This window comes from Actinia tenebrosa, unplaced genomic scaffold, assembly GCF_029948245.1.
Source record: "Actinia tenebrosa isolate PJP-AT-01 unplaced genomic scaffold, QUT_ActTen_1.0 PGA_scaffold5__44_contigs__length_20552954, whole genome shotgun sequence".
Classification (NCBI taxonomy): Eukaryota; Metazoa; Cnidaria; class Anthozoa; order Actiniaria; family Actiniidae; genus Actinia; species Actinia tenebrosa.
In genome coordinates this window covers 12,087,081-12,110,093 of record NW_028292582.1, presented here as the reverse complement: position 1 = coordinate 12,110,093, position 23,013 = coordinate 12,087,081, and the positions used below count along the sequence as shown (strand labels likewise).

The 23,013-nt window shown below is 35.8% G+C and overlaps 1 protein-coding gene across 2 annotated transcripts in view; it reads left to right on the top strand.

Annotated features, from left to right (window-relative positions):
• The first annotated feature begins 96 nt into the window (after positions 1–96).
• The window catches only part of LOC116301975 (uncharacterized), a 41,982-nt gene continuing 19,065 nt past the window's right edge, over positions 97–23,013 (top strand). For both annotated transcript variants that reach the window (XM_089037459.1, XM_089037458.1), the window contains exons 1-3: positions 97–393; positions 5,471–5,581; positions 19,175–19,488. The gene's annotated coding sequence lies outside the window, so the exon portion shown is untranslated. The remainder of the gene's footprint in view (positions 394–5,470; positions 5,582–19,174; positions 19,489–23,013) is intronic.

Sequence of the window (23,013 nt, the reverse complement as noted above, 5' to 3'; positions counted from 1 at the left end):
CCAAACAGTCAAGCCACCAGGTCTGGCCCTGCATGGTAGCAACCAAAACTTAACTCACTAAAATCGCCTTTTTCTCCCTATTGATGGCCAAAAAAACCCTCCCTATTGCTCACCATGCAAGCCCCTCTACACACTTCTTCGTGCACAGCTACATTGCTGCCCTCATTAGGCTTAATGATGCCTTCGGGCACCTACTGGCTCATCTACAATTCCCTTCCCCTTTCTTCTTCTACCCACCAGCGACGAGCGACTGAACAGCGAACGCACGAGCTCGATACCAACCCTCTCATTATACGCGGCCTATATGCAAATCTCCAATACTGTACGCCATCTTGTTTACCACACTTCTTCTCCTGCTTACGTCCTTCCAATACACCCTCCTCTACGACCCAGGTAAGCTTACTTTATTGTTTTTCAGTCTTGCTAGACTGCAAACACTCAAAGTCTCCAACACTTTACACTCTTTTGTTGGCTTTCCATGCTTCAGCAGTTGCACACTTTCACTCTTTCTACTCTTAATTACTTTACCATTGTTATATTTATATTACTTCACCTCCATTACAATGTTTACGCTTACTTTTTGCATTATATATTGCTATTTTTCAATGCCTACAGCCTAAGTTAACTCTAAGTTTTTGTCTTAGCCACTACTCATTTCATGTTTTAATTCTTATGAGCACCTTTTCAATTCAATCACTTGAATGTGAACATATACAAAAAACATATACTTATATTATTTTTACAAAATTATACATTTATTATCGAACTATTTTATCATTCTTACTATCAATAGCAACATAGGGTTGTTGGTTAAGTGCAAACCATTAAGCCCTCAAACACTAATAACTAAATAGTACTAAATACTACTAAATAGTTCTAATTATCTATTCTTATATTAAGTTTCTTATATTGCTAAGTGCTTCAGCTAATTCAATGCACTACTTAAGGGTTCTCATGTTTGCATATTACATTGATGTCCTAAACCACTGCCTTCAGATTTACATTCATATTAACCCCTGTATGCTGGCCCATCGTTCTCATACAAAAATTATGACAACAACATGAAAGAAAAATTCAAAGTAAAAAAAATATAACTTTGAAAAATATAAATAAAATTAAGAATGAAATGAAGGATACCATTAAATTAAATTGAGGTTGAAAAAAAAAGTAAGGCAATCAGTGATGTTTACACCAGACGCCACTTTGATTTGGTCAGTGAACCGCTGCTCTCGCATACCGCTGCCTATGAGAACGCTGGGCCCACCCACAAGATTGAATTTCACGGATGATTTCACTATGACAACACTGGGCCATGCGCTGGCCCATCGTTCTCATTGCAAAATCCAAATCAAATACAAATACTAATGCTTGCTTTTTCTTTCTTTCTTTCTTTCTTTTTTTTTTTATTTCCTTTCTTATCTTATTTTTATTTTATTTTTATTTCTATTTTAATTTCTATTTTTAATTTAATTTAATTTTTTTTAACCTCAATTTTATTTATTTTTATTTTATTTTATTTTATTTTTTATTTTTTTCTATATTTATATTTTTCATTTTATTTTCATTTTTAATTTCATTTTAATTAAATCAAATTATTTTTTTTATTTTTCATTTTATTTTCATTTTTCATTTCATTTTTCATTTTATTTTTATTTTTCCAAGTTCTTTTTCTTTACTTACCCAGTGTTCTCTTATTGAAATCATGCGTGACATTCAATCTTGTCGGTCGGTCCTGTGTTCTCATAGACAGCGGTATGCAAGAGCAGCAGTTCACTGACCAAATAAAAGTGGCGTCTGGTGAAAACATCACTGATTGCATGAATTTTCTTTTTAACCTCAATTTTATTCTATTTTCTTTTTCTTTTTTTTTCTTCTTCTATATTTATATTTTTCATTTTATTTCCATTTTTAATTTCATTTTCATTAAATCAAATTAATTTTTTTATTTTTTATTTTATTTTCATCTTTCATTTTATTTATATTTTTCAAAGTTTTTTTTCTTTACTTTGAATTTTTCTTTCCTTGTTGTCATTATTTTTCTATGAGAACGATGGGCCTTCATACACAAGTATTCATGTTGCTATTTATAGATTTTTTAAACTTTCCCCTTATTTCAATAATACATTGTTCTGTGCATCTGCTTTTTTTTTATGAGTCAGAATTGAAATTCATTCAAAATTTTATCTTTTTCAATATAACCTAATAGTTGCTGATAAACTAGTTTCTCAAATATTTTTGAGAATGTTGACATAATAGATATCGGTCTATAGTTAGTAGGGTCGGAGGTATCTACTTCTTTAGGAACTGGTGTTACCTTTCAAAGACTATGCTACAATTCCTTGTACAAGTGATAAGTTCCATAATTCAAGCTAGTTAAATGGCCCTAACCCTAATTCATTACTCATTTACTTTGAAAATATTTTGATACAATGAATTGGAATCCCAATTGATGACTCTTTCGCATCTACATCTATTATATCTTGCACTTCATTAGTGAGTATACCTCGGAACAAAGCTATTTAGATACGATCTTTAATGTAATTTGATGGATCTGTTTAGGTCTTAGGAATTTTGTAGTGTTTTTTGGTGGCCCTCTCTTTCCTTAGATATAACAAAATTTGGCCCTCCCCTAAATACTTGCACAATTTTTTCTGGCCCTCCCCTCCCCCACAACTTATTATTTAGGATGACTATGACAAGCCAATGGTAGCAATATTTAATACACAAATAACATATTTCATCCACGAATACAATATTTAAATCATGGCTTAATTATTTAAAAGCGAAAAATATATATTTCATCTAAACTTTAATCTTTTTATTTATTCCTTTTTTCATTTTCTGAAGTTTAAAATTTTCATTTAATTCTAACAGATTTTTAATTAAACTTCATAAATATCTTTACATTTTCATTTAATATTCCTGGGACGGGCTCGGCCAAATCTGTCTGGGTACGACATTCTAATGCTAACAGCAAAAATGGCTACCATACCTGACTGATATTATTTTTAATGACCGATACTATTTTCTATATATATCAACGATCTTCCAGCTAAACTACAGTCCAAAGTTCGACTATTTCAAAGGCGGATCCAGCCAAAATTTTAGGGGAGGGGGGGCTAATTCAGTTTCTTCGGTAAACACAATGGAAAACAAAAGCATCGGGTTTTTTTCTGCTGAAGGGGGGGAGGCTTCAGCCCCCCTTTGCCCCCCCCCCCCCCCTCTTCCCTGGATCTGCCCTTGTATTTGCGGATGATAATATTGTGTATATGACTGTGACTATTGAAACCGATGCTGCCACCATACAGAAAGATCTTAAACTTCTTGAAGAATGGGAAAATAAGTCACAGATGTCTTTCCACCCTCACAATTAATGTGCTTTGAGTCACACGGCATAGGAAGCCTCTAATCTATGATTATGTCCTACACAACCAGACCCTTAAGGAAAAAGATGCAGTTAAGCACCTTGGTGTCACTGTACATCATAAGCTCTCTTGCAATGAACATATATGCTCTGTATTCCAGAAAGCAAATTCATCCACAGGCTTTCCGAGATGAAACTTGCAAATTCACCAAAAACTCATCAAAGCTAACGCATACAATACCCTTTTTCGTCCTCAAAATGAGTATGTGTCTACTGTGTGGGACCCTTTTACCCAAGTGAACCAAAATAAGATCGAAATGGTTCATAGAAGAGCAGCCACATTTGATTGCAACAACTACAGCTGCGAAGCAAGTGTCACCGCGATGTTGGAAGAGCTTGGTTTGTGTAGTCTTAAGCAGCGCAGAGCTGACCAGTGATTAGTTATGCTGTACAAAATTTTTTTTTTTTTTAATTATAAACAACTGTACAAAATAATTTTTTTTATTATAAACAACTTAGTTGATTTAGATCTCTGTAATGAACTGATATACCCTTGACAAGAAACTTAGAGAATTAATCACAACAGATCCTTTAAAATTCCTCTCGAGAAAAAAAGATATATACTATACAGCTTTCTACCATGGACAATAAATCAATGAAACAATCAACCCGCTGAATTAGTCACAGCCCCAAATGTTCATGCATTTAAAAGAGGGGTCTGTAAATTAGAACACTAACTTTGATCCTGACCTACCCGAGCACTTAAGCCTCGAAGAGAGGGCGTGCTTGTAATTTGGTAAATGTACATCTACCAATGGCGTCAATGAAGCGAAGAGAGGAAAAGAGTTTTTCTCCGACCTTTTCCCTCTCTTCGCTTCTGTTTACGCTGTCACCCATGGTAGCCAGTTTTGCTGTTAGCATTGGAATCTCGTTCCCAGACGGATTTGGCCGAGCCCCTCCGAAGAATATTAAATGAAAATGTAAAGATTTAATGCATAATTTTAATTTTAAAGATATTCATGAAGTTTTAATAAAAATCTGTTAGAATTAAATAAAAATTTTAAACTTCAGAAAATGAAAAAAGGAATAAATAAAAAGATTAAAGTTTAAATTAAGTATATTTTTTACAGTTTTAAATAATTAAGCCATGATTTAAATTTTGTATTCGTAAATGAAATATTTTATTTGTGTATTAAATATTGCTACCATTGCCTTGCCATAGATGGCCTTGTTTTTAATATAGCAGTAAACGAGTTGCTCGTCTTTCCAATCTTCTTGTCACTGAGTGACAGTAGTTGCCATTCTACTATCAAACTCTTCTGTATCATCTGTATCTGAACAAAGTTCAGCCAATATTTGTTCTTCCTCGCAATCCTCATCAGAAGATAATCCAGATTCTGCACTCCCATCAGTGTCAGTGTCACTGCCAGGCTCTGTAGTTGTCCCGTCTATTTTGCTTTCACCACGGCACTGCAGTTGATGTAACTTTAAAATGCTTATCTAGGACAGCTACAGTTTGTTTTCTTAAAGAGCCATCATCAAGCATCGCAATCCAGTTGTAGTGTTCATACTTTTTTCTTGCCTCTGCAGATTTCTTTTCAGTTTTGTCTTCCTTTCTTTTTTCTTTATTCTGTTTAAGCAATTTTAAGTGTTCTAGATAGCTCTTAACGCACCGATCAGCTTCATGCAGTGACAGCATAATTCTTTTTTTTACATTTCTTTTCGCCATATTTATGCACAAAAAGCTTTGGCCCTCCCCTTAAGACTTGCACAATTCTTTCTGTCCCTCCCTTTTAGCCTGCATGAAAAATAATGACCCTCCCCCATTTGCACCAGTCCACCCCCTCCCCCTCCCCCTCTCCCTCTAACCCTAGCCCTAACCCTAATTCACCTGTCCCTTACAAGTTTTTCGAGAACCCTCATGAAAGTGAATGAAGTAAAGGTAGAGAGACCATCAGAATACACTAGAGAGTTTTGCTTTTTTCGGTTACTGCATTGCTTATTGTTTTTGTATCATCCTAAGTATAATAATTAATATTATTGTAATATTGATGCATTTGAATTATGAATAAATGTGATTTAAGATAAGTACCTACAATATTTCAGCATGAATATTTCAATGTGATCTGAAGAGCACAGTGGATGGACCTTGCCGTGCACATTTAAAAGACAAGACCGTGTAGTCTTATAAACAGTTTGTGCGCAACAAAATATCAGGTAAATATATATCTTTTATTAATAATAATAATAATCTTTATTCACGTGTCAATACACTTTAGCATGAAATATACTAATTGAGGACACAAAGTAATAATAAAAAAAGAAAATATAACAGTTATCAATAAAATCCATATTAACATCAATATATAAAAATTTAAATATCTCAAATCTATGAAATATCTTATTTAAGATCTACGAGAGTGCTAGTAAATATTAAATATAGTTGAACGGTTATTCGTAATAATGGTCATGAATACCATACCAGTAAATCAATATTAAACCACAATAGTTTTAGGTTTTTATTTAAATCCTTCTTCAATCTTGTATGAATTTTGGAGTATTATGAAACAGCCAATTTCAATCGATCTTACTGGTAGGTTACCCTGGCAATTACTTCCCCGCTATGCCACGTGGAGGCTACCGTTCTTTGTAGCGGGCACGCCACTTACACAAAGACAGAAAAAACCGACTGATAGGCAAACCACACACAAAATAGATACGCATGTGGAACAGAAACAGAAATTAAACTGAAACAGACATTTAAAAGGAATGCACATTAAACCGAGACACACATGCATCTAGCTTGGCTGTGGTACTGTCCAGGGGTTCCCTGTGAGATGAATATGATGTTATTATTACAATGGATAGAATGAAACTATTATTTTATTCGTGTCATATATAGTATGACAACAACAACAGCAGCAGTAACAATGATAAAAGCAACATTCTAAAAATCAGAAACAGCATTATTGTTTACTTACATCTTCAGAATAAGGCTTCAAATCTATGGTTACTTTGTAGTGCTTGGCTGACACTTCACTGGTTAGTTTTTCTTGACTTATAAAATGATAAAATATATACTTTAAGCTATGGGTAAGATAGATGAGTCTTGATGAATTTCAAACAAGAATAAATTAATCAAAGAGCAGTACCTAACGTTTTTGTTGATAACTATCATTGGCAAGGCTTTATTCTGAAAAACACACACTTAAAGATAGTCAGTAAAAACGCGAAACGCATCTATCATATTCTATTTCTTCCATTTTTCCAGTCCATTCTCTCGAACCTGCTCAATTTGTCCAAATTGAAAATAAGTGTTGAAATTCAAAATAAAAAAATTATAAATTGTTCCAAAAAACTGCGAAGTAACTTTGCATTTAATAATCATAAAGCTAAACATACCAAAGGCATTTAATTTCTTATACCCCTCTTCTAAAATGTGAAAATTCTAAATCACATAATACAGTTATTCATTGATACCATGCCCAAGTAAATAACATTTCGTTATACATCGCATCCTTCGAATGTGCTAGCACAAGAGAGTACATTTCTTCATTCGCAATGCGCAACTAAAAGTACAATGTCCATCGTATCCTTGGAATATACCAGTACAAAACAGTATGCATCGTGACCATTACAATATGTTATTGCAAAAAAAGTACACTCCTTCATTTATAATCGCAATTTAATAGAAGTTCTATATACATCGTAACAATCGCATATGCTGTTGCAAGACCGTGCAACCTCGTCGTTTATATCATCCGCAATTAAATTACATTACGATATATGTAGTATCCATCGAATACCACGCTGTTGAAAGATACTACACTTCTTCATTTATAATGCGCAATTAAATAACATTAAATAATATGCAGTTGCAAGACGCTCCCCTTCTTCATTTCTCTGCTCTATTGCTACTGAGCACTGTAAAGTTCAGTGGTAATATGCCTAGCTTCTGTGTTGCACACATTTAGTGTCTGCATTCTAACATTGTCATTATTTGTAAATTTACATTTTTGTTATTTTTTATATATTTATATTTTAGTCTTCATTTTTCTTTTTTGTTATATATTTATTTTAGAGGTCTCTCTTGTAAATCACCTTATGGTGACAGCGATAACCTCAATAAAGATTATTTATTATTATTTATATCATTCGCAAGAAATTAAGGCTCAGTATACATCGTAGCCATCGAATATGCGCAAAGACAGTACCAAAGGCAAAACATACCAAATGGATTTATTTTCTATACCCCTCTTATAAAATGTGAAAATTTTAAATCACATTATAATACGGTTATTCATTGATACCATGCCCAAGTAAATAAGATGTCGGTATACATCGTATTCTTCGAATGTGCTACCACAACAGAGTACATTTCTTCATTCGCAATGCGCAACTAAAAATACAATGTCCATCGTATCCTTGGAATATACCAGTACAAAACAGTATGCATCGTGACCATTACAATATGTTATTGCAAAAAAAGTACACTCCTTCATTTATAATCGCAATTTAATAGAAGTTCTATATACATCGTAACAATCGCATATGCTGTTGCAAGACCGTGCAACCTCGTCGTTTATATCATCCGCAATTAAATTACATTGCGATATATATCCATCGAATACCACGCTGTTGAAAGATACTACACTTCTTCATTTATAATGCGCAATTAAATAACATTAAATAATATGCAGTTGCAAGACGCTCCCCTTCTTCATTTATATCATTCGCAAGAAATTAAGGCTCAGTATACATCGTAGCCATCGAATATGCGCAAGACAGTACCAAAGGCAAAACACACCAAAGGCATTTCTTCTTTTATACCCCTCTTATAAAATGTGAAAATCCTTAATCATATTATAATACGGTTATTCATTGATACCATGCCCAAGTAAATAACATTTCGTTATACATCGCATCCTTCGAATGTGCTAGCACAAGAGAGTACATTTCTTCATTCGCAATGCGCAACTAAAAATACAATGTCCATCGTATCCTTGGAATATACCAGTACAAAACAGTATGCATCGTGACCATCACAATATGTTATTGCAAAAAAAGTACACTCCTTCATTTATGTATTCGCTATAAATAGAAGTTCTATATACATCGTAACAATCGCACATGCTGTTGGAAGACCGTGCAACCTAGTCGTTTATATCATCCGCAATTAAATTACATTACGATATATGTAGTATCCATCGAATACCACGCTGTTGAAAGATACTACACTTCTTCATTTATAATGCGCAATTAAATAACATTAAATAATATGCAGTTGCAAGACGCTCCCCTTCTTCATTTCTCTGCTCTATTGCTACTGAGCACTGTAAAGTTCAGTGGTAATATGCCTAGCTTCTGTGTTGCACACATTTAGTGTCTGCATTCTAACATTGTCATTATTTGTAAATTTACATTTTTGTTATTTTTTATATATTTATATTTTAGTCTTCATTTTTCTTTTTTGTTATATATTTATTTTAGAGGTCTCTCTTGTAAATCACCTTATGGTGACAGCGATAACCTCAATAAAGATTATTTATTATTATTTATATCATTCGCAAGAAATTAAGGCTCAGTATACATCGTAGCCATCGAATATGCGCAAAGACAGTACCAAAGGCAAAACATACCAAATGGATTTATTTTCTATACCCCTCTTATAAAATGTGAAAATTTTAAATCACATTATAATACGGTTATTCATTGATACCATGCCCAAGTAAATAAGATGTCGGTATACATCGTATTCTTCGAATGTGCTACCACAACAGAGTACATTTCTTCATTCGTAATGCGCAACTAAAAATACAATGTCCTTCGAATATACCAGTACAAAACAGTATGCATCGTGACCATTACAATATGTTATTGCAAAAAAAGTACACTCCTTCATTTATAATCGCAATTTAATAGAAGTTCTATATACATCGTAACAATCGCATATGCTGTTGGAAGACCGTGCAACCTCGTCGTTTATATCATCCGCAATTAAATTACATTGCGATATATATCCATCGAATACCAAGCTGCTGAAAGATACTACACTTCTTCATTTGTAATGCGCAATTAAATAACATTCAATAATATGCAGTTGCAAGACGGTCCCCTTCTTCATTTATATCATTCGCAAGAAACTAAGGCTCAGTATACTTCGTAGCCATCGAATATGCGCAAGACAGTACACTTCTTCATATAAATCCTGCACAACTAAATAAGAGTTCAATATCTATTTTTTCGAATATGCCAGAACAAAACAGCTTACATCGCGACCATCAGAAGATGTATTGCAAAAATGTACAGATCTCCATATATTCCATGCACAATTAAATAACATAATATACATCGTATCTATCGAAAACATTGTTGAAAGATGCTACCCCTTCTTATTTACAATGCGCAACTAAATAACACTTCAATATGCATCGTATCCTTCGAATATGCTAATACATGTATTTGTAACTAAGTTAAAGTTTGTTAATGTCGTGCGCAGGTTTCATAATGGGGAATGGAGAATATCGCAGTTTACCAAGTATCTTGTGGATCGAATATGGACGTTACAGTTTTAGTTACGTGTCGTGCGAAACAAAACAAAAAGTAGTACATCGAATGGGTCGAATATGCTGTAGCAAATCATAATACCATGTCCATCTTAAAAACAGTTTAATATACATCGTATCCTTGGAATATGCTTCAATAAGACGTTAAGCCTCTTCATTTATATAATACACAATTACTGAATAACAGTTCATTATCTTTTTCGAATACATCTTTCGAATATGCCTTGGCAGGAGTGTACTCTTCTTCATTTAAATCATTCGCAATAAATAGCAGATAAATATACATCTTATCCATCGAATACATTGTTGAAAGAAACTGCACCTCCTTATTTACAATGCGCAACTAAATCGTCGTATCCTACGAATATCCTCATACATATATTTGTAACTCAGTTATAGTTTGTTAATGTCGTGCGCAGGTTTCAAAATTGGGAAATTGAAAAAATCGCAGTTCACTAAGTATCTTTTGGATCGAATATTGACCTTACAACTTAAGTTACATGCCGTGCGAAACAACAACAACAACAACAACAAAAAAAAAACGAAAATAAAAAGAAGTACATCGAATCGGTCGAATATGCTGTACATTTCATGATACCATTTCCTCTTAAAGAACCGTTTATTATACATCGTATCTTTCGAATATGTTAAAATAAGACTGTAAACGTCTTCAATTTTATATTGCACAGTTATTGAATAACAATACGACATATTTTTGTAATATATCTTTCGAATATGCCTTGGCAATAGTGTACACTTTTTCATTTATATCGTTCGCAATAAATAACGGTTAAATATACATCGTATCCATCGAAAACGTTTTTGAAAGATACTACACTTTCTCATTTACAATGCGCAGATAAATAACATTTCAATAGACATCGTATCCATCGAATACGCTAGAAAATATATTTGCTACTCAGTTAAAGTTTGTTAATGTCGTGCTGAGGTTTCATTATGGGGATTGGAAAAAATCGCAGTTCACTAAGTATCTTGTGGATCGAATATGGACGTTACAGTTTTAGTTACATGTGGTAAGAAACAAAAAAGAAGTACATAGAAGTACAAAGAAGTACAAAGATAAAAATTAGAATAATAAAACAAGGTTTACCGAATTCAAAAAATAGCAAAATGCGTTGTAGTTATTAACTTAACTTACTTAAACGAACTTCATTACTAAAACTTAAATTACTCCGACGATGAAGAAATCAACGATTAAAATGAATAACTTACGATCTGACCAAAACATGTTCTTGTATGGTTAATGTTGTGAAACAAGCTTGACCCTAAAAACGCCCATTTGGACTCTATGTATTGTAGAACAATGATGAATATTTTCATGACAAAATATATGTCTTGAAGGTTTAAAAGAATAATGTTCCGAGGGTTAACGAAAGATGAAGATACTGGTCGAAAATAGGTACAAGGAAAAAATGATAGACTTACTTCTCGAATGCCTCCTTGGTCATTTGGTTCCTTGGTTCCTTGCTTTGTAGATTCCTCGCCTTCATGATTCCTTGATTCCTTGGTTTCTTCTCTCCTTGGTTTCTTTTTTCCATGGCTTCTTCCCACCTTGGTTATTCCATCCTTGATTATTCCCTACATGTTTCCTTCCTTCATTGCCTAATTGCCTTCGTGCCTAACTGCCGTAGTGGCTAACCTTCTTTGCCACGTCTTTCACGACGTCTCCCTGAACGCAGCGACAGCATGCCCGAAAGAAAGGCATATACTATCCCCAAGGCCCAGCAACCGGGGCGGCGTCCTTCGCCGAGGCATTCGCTGCAAAGCTAGGCCTCTCAACGACAGAAAGTCACAGTTTAGCCAACGGCGATGTCGGCGCAACCGCTTCTTAATTTTATTTGGTTCATGTTGAAACTCCTGGTTTGAAGCCGCAATAAATCCCTCGAAACAAACTCTTGTGCTCGCTTCGAAGTGACCTATTGGGCGCCATTGCCCTTTTTTTACAAACGTCTTTTCAGCAAATATTTACTACTTTTGCCTTCCCCAGCAAGGCCACTTTGGATTCATGGCTGATTTCGCTTTGTTCCCTTTCAGCCCTTTCATGGAATCGTGAATTTCTTTTTACTCATGCATTTGACTTTCATTCATTTCAGTCGTTTCATACTTCCTGGCCGAGGCCTCATTGTCTCAAAGTTTTCATTCTCAAATGGTCTCATATCTAGACATGCTTAAATTACTATAAATATCATAACTATGTTATGATTATTTCTTTTTCTTACATAACTAAAATGTGGTATCTAGTAATTGTCAAACTGATTACCTCCGAGGATGAAGAAATTAATGTTCTAAATATATAACCCAAGGCCCGGCAACCGGCGCGGCATTCTTCGGCGAGGCATTTGCTGCAAAGCTACGCCTCTCTCTAAGTCACAGTTTGGCCAACGGCGATGTCGGCGCAACCGCTTCTACAATTTATTTGGTTCCTGTCGAAACTCCGGGTTTGAAGCCGCAATAAATCCCTCGAAACAACCTCTTGTGCTCGCTTCGAGGTGACCTATTGGGCGCCATTGCCCTTTTTTTACAAACGTCTTTTCAGCAAATATTTACTACTTTTGCCTTTCCCAGCAAGGCCACTTTGGATTCATGGCTGATTTCGCTTTGTTCCCTTTCAGCCCTTTCATGGAATCGTGAATTTCTTTTTACTCATGTGTTTGACTTTCATTCATTTCAGTCGTTTCATACTTCCTGGACGCGGCCTTATAGTCTCAAAATTTCTTTCGCACATTGCTTCATCTCTAGACTTGCTTAAATTACTATTAGTGTTATAACTATATGTTATAATTATTATTTTTCTTACATTACTAAAACGTTATATCTAGTCATTGTTAATTTACCTCCGATGATGAAGAAACTAATAATCGAAATATATAACTTACGATCTAACAGAAAGTCCCAGTTTGGCTAACGGCGATGTCGGCGCAACCGCTTCTAAACTTTATTTGGTTCCTGTTGAAACTCCTGGTTTGATTGAAGCCACAATAAATCCCTCGAAACAAACTCTTGTGCTCGCTTCGAGGTGACCTATTGGGCGCTATTGCCCTTTCTTACAAACGTCTTTTCAGCAAATATTTACTACTTATGCCTTCCCCAGCAAGGCCACTTTGTATTCATGGCTGATTTCGCTTTGTTCCCTTTCAGCCCTTTCATGGAATCGTGAATTTCTTTTTACTCATGCATTTGACTTTCATTCATTTCAGTCGTTTCATACTTCCTGGCCGAGGCCTCATTGTCTCAAAGTTTTCATTCTCAAATGGTCTCATATCTAGACATGCTTAAATTACTATAAATATCATAACTATGTTATGATTATTTCTTTTTCTTACATAACTAAAATGTGGTATCTAGTAATTGTCAAACTGATTACCTCCGAGGATGAAGAAATTAATGTTCTAAATATATAACCCAAGGCCCGGCAACCGGCGCGGCATTCTTCGGCGAGGCATTTGCTGCAAAGCTACGCCTCTCTCTAAGTCACAGTTTGGCCAACGGCGATGTCGGCGCAACCGCTTCTACAATTTATTTGGTTCCTGTCGTAACTCCGGGTTTGAAGCCGCAATAAATCCCTCGAAACAAACTCTTGTGCTCGCTTCGAAGTGACCTATTGGGCGCCATTGCCCTTTTTTTACAAACGTCTTTTCAGCAAATATTTACTACTTTTGCCTTCCCCAGCAAGGCCACTTTGGATTCATGGCTGATTTCGCTTTGTTCCCTTTCAGCCCTTTCATGGAATCGTGAATTTCTTTTTACTCATGCATTTGACTTTCATTCATTTCAGTCGTTTCATACTTCCTGGCCGAGGCCTCATTGTCTCAAAGTTTTCATTCTCAAATGGTCTCATATCTAGACATGCTTAAATTACTATAAATATCATAACTATGTTATGATTATTTCTTTTTCTTACATAACTAAAATGTGGTATCTAGTAATTGTCAAACTGATTACCTCCGAGGATGAAGAAATTAATGTTCTAAATATATAACCCAAGGCCCGGCAACCGGCGCGGCATTCTTCGGCGAGGCATTTGCTGCAAAGCTACGCCTCTCTCTAAGTCACAGTTTGGCCAACGGCGATGTCGGCGCAACCGCTTCTACAATTTATTTGGTTCCTGTCGTAACTCCGGGTTTGAAGCCGCAATAAATCCCTCGAAACAACCTCTTGTGCTCGCTTCGAAGTGACCTATTGGGCGCCATTGCCCTGTTTTTACAAACGTCTTTTCAGCAAATATTTACTACTTTTGCCTTTCCCAGCAAGGCCACTTTGGATTCATGGCTGATTTCGCTTTGTTCCCTTTCAGCCCTTTCATGGGATCGTGAATTTCTTTTTACTCATGTATTTGACTTTCATTCATTTCAGTCGTTTCATACTTCCTGGCCGCGGCCTTATAGTCTCAAAATTTCTTTCGCACATTGCTTCATCTCTAGACTTCCTTAAATTAGTATTACTATTATAACTATATGTTATAATTATTATTTTTCTTACATTACTAAAACGTTATATCTAGTCATTGTTAATTTACCTCCGATGATGAAGAAACTAATAATCGAAATATATAACTTACGATCCGACAGAAAGTCCCAGTTTGGCTAACGGCGAAGTCGGCGCAACCGCTTCTTAACTTTATTTGGCTCCTGTTGAAACTCCTGGTTTGATTGAAGCCATAATAAATCCCTCGAAACAAACTCTTGTGCTCGCTTCGAGGTGACCTATTGGGCGCCATTGCCCTTTTTTACAAACGTCTTTTCAGCAAATATTTACTACTTATGCCTTCCCCAGCAAGGCCACTTTGGATTCATGGCTGATTTCGCTTTGTTCCCTTTCAGCTCTTTCATGGAATCGTGAATTTCTTTTTACTCTTTGCCACGTCTTTCACGACGTCTGCCTGAACGCAGCGACAGCATGCCCGAAAGAAAGGCGTATACTATCCCCAAGGCCCAGCAACCGGGGCGGCGTCCTTCGGCGAGGCATTCGCTGCAAAGCTAGGCCTCTCAACGACAGAAAGTCACAGTTTAGCCAACGGCGATGTCGGCGCAACCGCTTCTACAATTTATTTGATTCCTGTCGAAACTCCGGGTTTGAAGCCGCAATAAATCCCTCGAAACAAACTCTTGTGCTCGCTTCGAAGTGACCTATTGGGCGCCATTGCCCTGTTTTTACAAACGTCTTTTCAGCAAATATTTACTACTTATGCCTCCCCCAGCAAGGCCACTTTGGATTCATGGCTGATTTCGCTTTGTTCCCTTTCAGCCCTTTCATGGAATCGTGAATTTCTTTTTACTCTTTGCCACGTCTTTCACGACGTCTGCCTGAACGCAGCGACAGCATGCCCGAAAGAAAGGCGTATACTATCCCCAAGGCCCAGCAACCGGGGCGGCGTCCTTCGGCGAGGCATTCGCTGCAAAGCTAGGCCTCTCAACGACAGAAAGTCACAGTTTAACCAACGGTGATGTCGGCGCAACCGCTTCTTAACTTTATTTGGTTCCTTGTTAAACTCCTGGTTTGAAGCCGCAATAAATCCCTCGAAACAAACTCTTGTGCTCGCTTCGAAGTGACCTATTGGGCGCCATTGCCCTGTTTTTACAAACGTCTTTTCAGCAAATATTTACTACTTTTGCCTTCCCCAGCAAGGCCACTTTGGATTCATGGCTGATTTCGCTTTGTTCCCTTTCAGCCCTTTCATGGAATCGTGAATTTCTTTTTACTCATGTATTTGACTTTCATTCATTTCAGTCGTTTCATACTTCCTGGACGCGGCCTTATAGTCTCAACATTTCTTTCGCACATTGCTTCATCTCTAGACTTGCTTAAATTACTATTAGTGTTATAACTATATGTTATAATTATTATTTTTCTTACATTACTAAAACGTTATATCTAGTCATTGTTAATTTACCTCCGATGATGAAGAAACTAATAATCGAAATATATAACTTACGATCTAACAGAAAGTCCCAGTTTGGCTAACGGCGATGTCGGCGCAACCGCTTCTAAACTTTATTTGGTTCCTGTTGAAACTGCTGGTTTGATTGAAGCCACAATAAATCCCTCGAAACAAACTCTTGTGCTCGCTTCGAGGTGACCTATTGGGCGCTATTGCCCTTTCTTACAAACGCCTTTTCAGCAAATATTTACTACTTTTGCCTTCCCCAGCAAGGCCACTTTGGATTCATGGCTGATTTCGCTTTGTTCCCTTTCAGCCCTTTCATGGAATCGTGAATTTCTTTTTACTCATGCATTTGACTTTCATTCATTTCAGTCGTTTCATACTTCCTGGCCGAGGCCTCATTGTCTCAAAGTTTTCATTCTCAAATGGTCTCATATCTAGACATGCTTAAATTACTATAAATATCATAACTATGTTATGATTATTTCTTTTTCTTACATAACTAAAATGTGGTATCTAGTAATTGTCAAACTGATTACCTCCGAGGATGAAGAAATTAATGTTCTAAATATATAACCCAAGGCCCGGCAACCGGCGCGGCATTCTTCGGCGAGGCATTTGCTGCAAAGCTACGCCTCTCTCTAAGTCACAGTTTGGCCAACGGCGATGTCGGCGCAACCGCTTCTACAATTTATTTGGTTCCTGTCGTAACTCCGGGTTTGAAGCCGCAATAAATCCCTCGAAACAAACTCTTGTGCTCGCTTCGAAGTGACCTATTGGGCGCCATTGCCCTTTTTTTACAAACGTCTTTTCAGCAAATATTTACTACTTTTGCCTTCCCCAGCAAGGCCACTTTGGATTCATGGCTGATTTCGCTTTGTTCCCTTTCAGCCCTTTCATGGAATCGTGAATTTCTTTTTACTCATGCATTTGACTTTCATTCATTTCAGTCGTTTCATACTTCCTGGCCGAGGCCTCATTGTCTCAAAGTTTTCATTCTCAAATGGTCTCATATCTAGACATGCTTAAATTACTATAAATATCATAACTATGTTATGATTATTTCTTTTTCTTACATAACTAAAATGTGGTATCTAGTAATTGTCAAACTGATTACCTCCGAGGATGAAGAAATTAATGTTCTAAATATATAACCCAAGGCCCGGCAACCGGCGCGGCATTCTTCGGCGAGGCATTTGCTGCAAAGCTACGCCTCTCTCTAAGTCACAGTTTGGCCAACGGCGATGTCGGCGCAACCGCTTCTACAATTTATTTGGTTCCTGTCGTAACTCCGGGTTTGAAGCCGCAATAAATCCCTCGAAACAAACTCTTGTGCTCGCTTCGAGGTGACCTATTGGGCGCCATTGCCCTTTTTTTACAAACGTCTTTTCAGCAAATATTTACTACTTTTGCCTTCCCCAGCAAGGCCACTTTGGATTCATGGCTGATTTCGCTTTGTTCCCTTTCAGCCCTTTCATGGGAATCGTGAATTTCTTTTTACTCATGCATTTGACTTTCATTCATTTCAGTCGTTTCATACTTCCTGGCCGAGGCCTCATTGTCTCAAAGTTTTCATTCTCAAATGGTCTCATATCTAGACATGCTTAAATTACTATAAATATCATAACTATGTTATGATTATTTCTTTTTCTTACATAACTAAAATGTGGTATCTAGTAATTGTCAAACTGATTACCTCCGAGGATGAAGAAATTAATGTTCTAAATATATAACCCAAGGCCCGGCAACCGGCGCGGCATTCTTCGGCGAGGCATTTGCTGCAAAGCTACGCCTCTCTCTAAGTCACAGTTTGGCCAACGGCGATGTCGGCGCAACCGCTTCTACAATTTATTTGGTTCCTGTCGTAACTCCGGGTTTGAAGCCGCAATAAATCCCTCGAAACAAACTCTTGTGCTCGCTTCGAGGTGACCTATTGGGCGCCATTGCCCTTTTTTTACAAACGTCTTTTCAGCAAATATTTACTACTTTTGCCTTTCCCAGCAAGGCCACTTTGGATTCATGGCTGATTTCGCTTTGTTCCCTTTCAGCCCTTTCATGGAATCGTGAATTTCTTTTTACTCATGTATTTGACTTTCATTCATTTCAGTCGTTTCATACTTCCTGGACGCGGCCTTATAGTCTCAAAATTTCTTTCGCACATTGCTTCATCTCTAGACTTGCTTAAATTACTATTAGTGTTATAACTATATGTTATAATTATTATTTTTCTTACATTACTAAAACGTTATATCTAGTCATTGTTAATTTACCTCCGATGATGAAGAAACTAATAATCGAAATATATAACGTACGATCTAACAGAAAGTCCCAGTTTGGCTAACGGCGATGTCGGCGCAACCGCTTCTAAACTTTATTTGGTTCCTGTTGAAACTGCTGGTTTGATTGAAGCCACAATAAATCCCTCGAAACAAACTCTTGTGCTCGCTTCGAGGTGACCTATTGGGCGCTATTGCCCTTTCTTACAAACGTCTTTTCAGCAAATATTTACTACTTTTGCCTTCCCCAGCAAGGCCACTTTGTATTCATGGCTGATTTCGCTTTGTTCCCTTTCAGCCCTTTCATGGAATCGTGAATTTCTTTTTACTCATGCATTTGACTTTCATTCATTTCAGTCGTTTCATACTTCCTGGCCGAGGTCTCATTGTCTCAAAGTTTTCATTCTCAAATGGTCTCATATCTAGACATGCTTAAATTACTATAAATATCATAACTATGTTATGATTATTTCTTTTTCTTACATAACTAAAATGTGGTATCTAGTAATTGTCAAACTGATTACCTCCGAGGATGAAGAAATTAATGTTCTAAATATATAACCCAAGGCCCGGCAACCGGCGCGGCATTCTTCGGCGAGGCATTTGCTGCAAAGCTACGCCTCTCTCTAAGTCACAGTTTGGCCAACGGCGATGTCGGCGCAACCGCTTCTACAATTTATTTGGTTCCTGTCGAAACTACGGGTTTGAAGCCGCAATAAATCCCTCGAAACAAACTCTTGTGCTCGCTTTGAGGTGACCTATTGGGCGCCATTGCCCTTTTTACGACGTCTTTCATCGGCACATCTTCACATCTAAACTTACCTAAGTTATTATAATTATTATACCTATTTTACTATCTATTATAACTATGTTATAACTATTTCTTTTTTTATATTGCTAAAAGGTGGTATCTAATGATTGTTAAATTACCCCAGCGATGAAGAAATTAATAATTGAAATATATAAGTTACGATCTGACCAAAACCTGACTCAATTAACCAACCACTACGCATTGTTGTTCTTGAACCATTCGGTGATCCATTCTTGTGTGGTTATTGTTTCGTAGAAAGCTTGAAGCAACAACGCCTATGTAGCTGACTAGACTCACTTGTGTAGTGGAGGTGAAGGATGAGGTCCAAATCAAGCTTGGCTGTGGTACTGCCCGCCAGGGGTTCCCTGTAAGATGAATATGAAGTTATAATAAGCTAACAGCAATAGCAGGGAGCAGCAGAACAACAACAGCAACAACAACAATTAACAGTCACTACAACGGGAACAATGAAAGAAACAACAGCATGAACAGCATCGTTAAAAAAAGAAACCGCATTATTGTTTTACTTACATCTTGAGAGTAGCCTTCAAATCTACGATCACTTGGTGGTAAGTTTCTTGATACTTCATTGCTTTTTCTTGAATTTCTAAAATAATAAAATAGATAATTATTAAACTTGTCGGTAGAATATGTTTTATAAATAGAATTAGATAACAAGATTATTGATTCAAATAGGGTAAAATAATCAAATAACATTACCTGACTTTCTGTTGATATATGTCATTGCCAGTGATTTAATCTGAAAACACGCACACTAAAAGATAGTCAGTAAATATATAAAACGCATCAAATATATTCTACTTATCCTATACTTCTCACAATACCGATTTAAATCCAATGCGGCTGCTATATAACCTATATATACCTATAACTTTATGGACATCTTTGAAGGAATTGAAAAAGAATTTGAAGACATACTTATTTAGTCAAGTCTTTTTTTATGTAGTTTTCACAAATATTTGTTCATACTTATATTTTTATAGCTTTATTTATTTATTTATTTTAATAGTTATTTTATTATGAATATATTTTTTTCCTACTAGTCTTTATTGTTATATGTTTTAACTTATTATATTCTCTTATTATTGTAAGGCAAATAGAACAATTAATGATATAGACGCTATATAAATAAAGCTTATTATTGTTATTATTATATGAATTTTGTGACGGTGTTCCTAATATGTCCAAAGAATTATATTATCCATTTTTATCGCTTTTAATTTTTAACTACAAACGGAAAGCTTTCAAAAACAAACCATTATGATATGGAAAAAATTTTAGCATATAATAGTCTAAACCAGGCAAGCAGGCAAGCAGGCAAGCAGGCAAGCAGGCAAGCAGGCAAGCAAGAAAAAAGCTAAATAAACAAACAAACTGAAAAAAAATGCATATACTAGACAATTAAATTAAACATTAAAGAAACAATTATAAACTCATACAAACAAATAACAACCGTAAGAGAGGTGACCACCAAAAGCAACTTTGATCCATCTCCACCATCTTCAGAACCAAACTCATTTTTATCTTTCCGATTCCTTGGAGGTTTTTTGTCATTAGCCTAAAAAAGATAAATTTCTATTCTCTACTTTCACATCCCCATAATGCCTTGTGTCTTATGGGGGTAACCAATCAAAAATCTGTCCCAAATTGAAAGGTTTCTTAATTGCCCTATTTCTGAATCACTATGACGTCACTGCTTGTTTATGTGGGGGATAGAACAAGGGCGCCAGGACAGACGGATTGGGTTTTGAATATGTGTGATTGTTTCAGTTATTCGTAGATTTCTAATTGAATTGATATATGTTTGTTTCTAAATGGATACTAAATAGTGTTCACTTATCTTTCCATCCAACGGTCTTTCTGGTTTGAATCAGCTGTACGATATGAATATATTTACCACATCCACCAACGGTCTTTCTGGTTTGAATCAGCTGTACGTACGCTCTGAGTATTAACCGCTGCACTATCCGTGCCAAGCAGCGCCGGCGCCGCTTCGTTAGCGATTACTCACCTTTAAACCTTTAATAAGTTAATCAAATTTACCTTCAGTACAGTAATCTATTTTACTGTACTGAAGGTAAATTTGATTAACTTATTAAAGGTGAGTAATCGCTAACGAATCGGCGCCGGCGCTGCTTGGCACGGATAGTGCAGCGGTAAATACTCAGAGCGTACGTACAGCTGATTCAAACCAGAAAGACCGTTGGTGGACGTGGTAAATATATTCATATCGTACAGCTGATTCGAACCAGAAAGACCGTTGGATGGAAAGATAAGTGAACACTATTTAGTATCCATTTAGAAACAAACATTTGTCAATTCAATTAGAAATCTACGAATGACTGAAACAATCACACATATTCAAAACCCAATCCGTCTGTCCTGGCGCCCTTGGATAGAATTGCCAAATCCAATAGAAAATTCAACAAAATTTGCTCCTAGTGATACAGTTTCATCTAAAATGGCCTGGTTTTCAGATATAATATGTATTGATATACACCAAGAAACATTCTGAGCATTTGCTGGCTATTCTATTTCTCTTCGTGGATTGATACGGGTTTTAGAACGATTTTCGGTGAATTTGCGTTGATTTCAGACCCCCTCCGACGGCCATGATCTGTAAAATGCTGATTATCAGTTTATTCCAAGTTATTTTTGCATGTACAGACCATGACGAGTTTTGGTCTTACAGAAAATGTATTGACTAACGAAAAAATGTTCAAAATTTATCTTAAACGTCTTCAAGCTTGTATCTTTTTCTGTTTTTTACTTCATTTTATCTTTGGATACCAAACAAGGTATTTTCAACATTGTCTGATCAGCCTTCAGCAAAATAAGTGGGTATTTACCCTCTGGTTACCCCCCAAAGACACAAAGTATTGTGGGATGTGAAAGCAGAGAATGTGTTGAACTATCATATAAATGTGTGGAACTATTAAATAAATGTATATATGGAACTATTAAATAAATGTATATATGGAACTAGTAAATAAATGTAAGGAACTAAATAAATAAATGTATATATGGAACTATCATATAAATATGTGGAACTATTAAATAAATGTATGGAACTATTAAATAATATGGAACTAATCAAAAAAAATGTATGGAACTAAAGAAATAAATGTATGGAACTAAAAAAAAAAAAAATGTATGGAACTAAATAAATGTAGAACTAAATAAATGTACTGAACTAAATAAATGTATACTGAACTAAATAGAGTGCTCTAAATGTAGAACTAAATAAATGTATGGTTAGGTTAGTTAAAGCTAAATCCAGTTTGGTATAGTAGGAGACTCGAATGAATTGTTTACCACGAACGAGACACATTTTGAGGCACAAAACCTAACAAAAATGTAGCGCTTTAAACAAGAAATTTGCTAAAAACTAGATTTTTTATCTAGTTTAAAAGAATCGTTTTAACCAATAATTTTAAACTTTTCTGCTGTTTCTAAAATGTACTCCAAAATCAAAGAATTTGAATCAAAAAAACATAAATATCCCACTACCTCTATATACTTTTTAATTTCAGTCTTTTTAAAGTGTTTATGTAAAGTAATGCTTACGAAAAGAAGTATTTTCTACGCGTAAATATAAAAGTATCTCTTACCTCATGAATTCGAAGTCTTCGAAGCAATTGAGTCAACAATTTGCATACTGCGCCTTATACATGAAGACCATTTAAATTCCAACGAGATGTTCAGACAATAAGCTAGTTGATAGTTTAAGAATCGTTTTCAGTGCGCATGCGATTTTATCCCAAATTTATCAGCTTCCATTGTCGAAACCTTCTTTTGTTCTTAATTAAACAAAAGAAGGTGGAAGTTCGTGATAAATCGCATGCAAACGGGTGCATGCACTACCTCATACACTATCCTTTTCAAGTTCAGTCTTTTTTAAAGATTTGATCTAAACTAATGCTTACCAAAATAAATATTTTCTACGCGTAAATATAAAAGCATCTCTTAACTCATTTGAAGTCTTCACAGCAACTGAGGGAAACATTTGAATGTTGCTCCTTAACATGACGAACATTTAAATTACAACGAGACGTTGAGACAATCAGCCTTTG